The following is a 3,436-nucleotide window of genomic DNA, read 5'->3' on the forward strand; positions in this document are numbered from 1 at the left end:
AAGAGAAAAGAAAGAGAAAAAATGCTCTTGATAAAAGTCAGGTGAATAAAAGAAAAAAGGAGAGGAAGAAAGAAATCAACAATTAGAAAGAGATTGGGCTTGGTGCAGTGGCTCATGCCTGTAATCCCAGCACTTCGGGAGGCTGTGGTGGGAGGATCACTTGAGGCTAGGAGTTCAAGACCAGCCTGGGCAACATAGAGACCCTTGTCTCTCCAAAAACAAAAGAGAGACTAGAATTAAGTGGGTGCAAAAGAATGGTGGTGCCTGCTGTTGAATGTCAAGAAATTCATGCTATTACAGTACAAACCTTTCCTCTGCTTGCTTGCTAAATCTTCAGTCAAGCTCTCCACTTTCAGGAAAGCTTTGCCTGAGAAGTGTTGTGTGTGGTGGTTATGCGGAGGGGCAGGGGATAAAGTAAATAAGACTGTGTTGCAGCCAGGCATGGTGGCTCATACCTGTAATCCCAGCACTTTGGGAGGCAAAGGTGGGTGGATCACCTGAGCCCAGGAGTTTGAGACCAGTCTGGGCAATATGGCGAAACCTTGTCTCTACAAAAAATACAAAAAAAATTAGCCGGGCATGGTGGTACATGCCTGTAATCCCAGCCACTTGGGAGTCTCAGTTGGATCACTTGGGCCCAGGAGGTTGAGGCTGCAATGAGCCATGATTGCACCACTGCACTCCAGTTTGTGTGATGGGAGTGAGACACTGTCTCAAAAAAAAAAAAAAAAAAAAGACTGTGTTGCAATGCTGGTCTAATTAATGTGGAACAGACATCTGGTCTAGAAAGAGGGTGGTTCTTGGGCCTGGCGCGGTTGCTCAGGCCTGTAATCCCAGCACTTTGGGAGGCCGAGGCGGGCGGATCATGAGGTCAGGAGATCGAAACCATCCTGGCTAACACGGTGAAACCCCATCTCTACTAAAAATACAAAAATTAGCTGGGCGTGGTGATGCGCACCTACAGTCCCAGCTACTCGGGAGGCTGTGGCAGAGAATCACTTGAGCCCGGGAGGCAGAGGTTGCAGTCAGTGGAGATCGTACCACTGCACTCCAACCTGGGTGACAGATGGAGACTCTGTCTCAAGAAAAAAAAAAAAAGAGAGAAAAAACAAAAGGCGAGGTGGCTCACACCTGCAATTCCAGCACTTTCGGAGGCCAAGCAGTCGAATTACCTGAGGTTGGGAGTTCAAGACCAGCCCGGACCAACATGAAGAAACCCCGTCTCTACTAAAAATACAAAATTAGCCGGGCGTGGTGGCGCATGCCTGTAATCCCAGCTACTTGGGAGGCTGAGGTAGGAGAATTGCTTGAACCCCGGAGGTGGAGATTACAGTGAGCCTAGATGGTGCCATTGCACTCCAGCCTGGGCAACAAGAGCAAAACTCTGCCTCATAAAAAAAAGTTTGAGCCCATCTTCTCTGGATTTCAAGTAAGCAAGGGCCATTGGGTGATCACCAAAACCCATTTTATATAAACTCTTCTGCCTCCATAGCAGTTAGTACTACCAATTCAAAATAATTATTGACCAAATGAATATGTTTTATTATTTATCTATTTAATTTTTGAGACGGAGGTCTCACTCTGTTACCCAGATTGGAGTGCACTGGTGTGATCTCGGCTCATGCAACCTTTGCCTCCCAGGCTCAAGTGATCCTCTCACCTCAGCCTCCCAAATAGCTGCGACCACAGGAGCACACTACCACATTTTTGGTAGAGACAGAGTTTCATAATCTTGCCCAGGTTGGTCTCGAACTCCTGAACTCAAGCCATGTTGGCCTTCCAAAGTGCTGGGATTACAGGCGTGAGCCACCATGCCTGGACTGATGGACACATGACCTTAAAGGACAGATTTACTCTTTATAATCCCACTCTTGTGTCCAGCCCCACCCCCCTCTGACTAAGGGCTTATACATATGAGACAGCTGCTTTGAATGAGGAGTAAGGATCTGGTTGGTTAAAAGACAGAAATTAACTGGGATACATAACTGAACTGTGACCTCTTTATCACTCTGCTTTAACCAAGTTGACTGGTACAGAATCCCCAAGGTCCCCATACTTCCTTCAAGTACTGACTCAAGACACACCTCCTCCAGGAAGACCCCGTTGACTGAACCCTTCCTTCAACATTACTCTGAACACATACTCTGAACACATACTGCCATGTAATCTAGTATGTATCGTATATTCTGTAGTTGTTTCACATGTATATGTATGTTCATCTACTAAGTTATAAGCTCCTCATAAAGAGACACCATTATTTCTAATTTTTGACCTCCCAACCAGTTAGTACAGGGCTGTACATCAGATGAGTCCTCACATTTAGTCCTCACGTTTGTCAGAAGAAGGAAAACTGAGGCTTAAAAATAGGTAGCCATCTGTCTAGAGTTACCCAAATATGAATGCAGTAGTTCAATCCTGAAGGACTGTCCATATAAGAGGGTTTTAACACCACTTCTGGTCTCCTCCTCCCATACCCTGTGTATCTCCCTGAGCCCCAATAGTATCAGTGTTCCCTACATCAAATCCTTTTTTTCCCTACTGGGAAATCCTCTTTCAGTGCTCTAAATAATATTAAAAATAACTCTTCTAGCCCTTCCTCCTCCCTCCAGTTGCCCAGAGAACCAGGCTGGCAACATCTCTTGTTCACCTTCATCCCCTAGCCAGACCCAGGCACGTGACCCCAGCTCAATCCCTGACTCCAATTCCTCAGGTTACCAAGAGTTATTTTGGGCAATAGATACCATGTATGCCCCTCCTTCTCATCCTCTGGGGCATATCCTAGTTTAGCCCTTCCTGGAAGGCCCATAATACCCAATAGCCAAGTCCCAACACCCATACCCATTTGATCCTTTGCTACCTTTGGTTTCTGCTGCTTCTTCATCATCATCATCAATCATCAAATATTAAATGCCTGTTTCTCTATACTGATATTCTGGAGCTTAAAAAAACCAATACCTTTTCCTTCGGAAAGCTCAAAATAATTTTTTTTCATTAAAAAAAAAAACATTTAAAGTCCATGTTAGAGAAGACTGTGACTCTGGCTTACAAGGAGTTTAAAATTCACTTTATGGCCAGGTATGGTGGCTCACACCTATAATACCAGCATTTTGGAAGGCCAAGGTGGGCAGATCACCTGAGCTCAGAAGTTTGAGACTAGCCTGGACAACATGGCCAAACCCTGTCTCTACAAAAATTAGCGGGGCATGATGGTGCCCACCTGTAATCCCAGTTACTCCTGCAGCTGAGGCAGGATCACGTGAGCCCAGGAGGTTGAGGCTGCAGTGAGCTGAGATCACACCACTGCACTCCAGCCTGGGCGACAGAGCAAGACTCCATCTCAAAAAAACAAAACAAAACAAAAACAACAAAAAACAATAGCCAGGTGTGGTGGTGTGTGCCTGTGGTCCCAGCTATTGAGGAGGCTGAGGTTGCAGTG

The sequence above is a fragment of the Colobus angolensis genome, unplaced genomic scaffold (genome assembly GCF_000951035.1).
Source record: "Colobus angolensis palliatus isolate OR3802 unplaced genomic scaffold, Cang.pa_1.0 Scaffold67, whole genome shotgun sequence".
NCBI classification, from domain to species: domain Eukaryota; kingdom Metazoa; phylum Chordata; class Mammalia; order Primates; family Cercopithecidae; genus Colobus; species Colobus angolensis.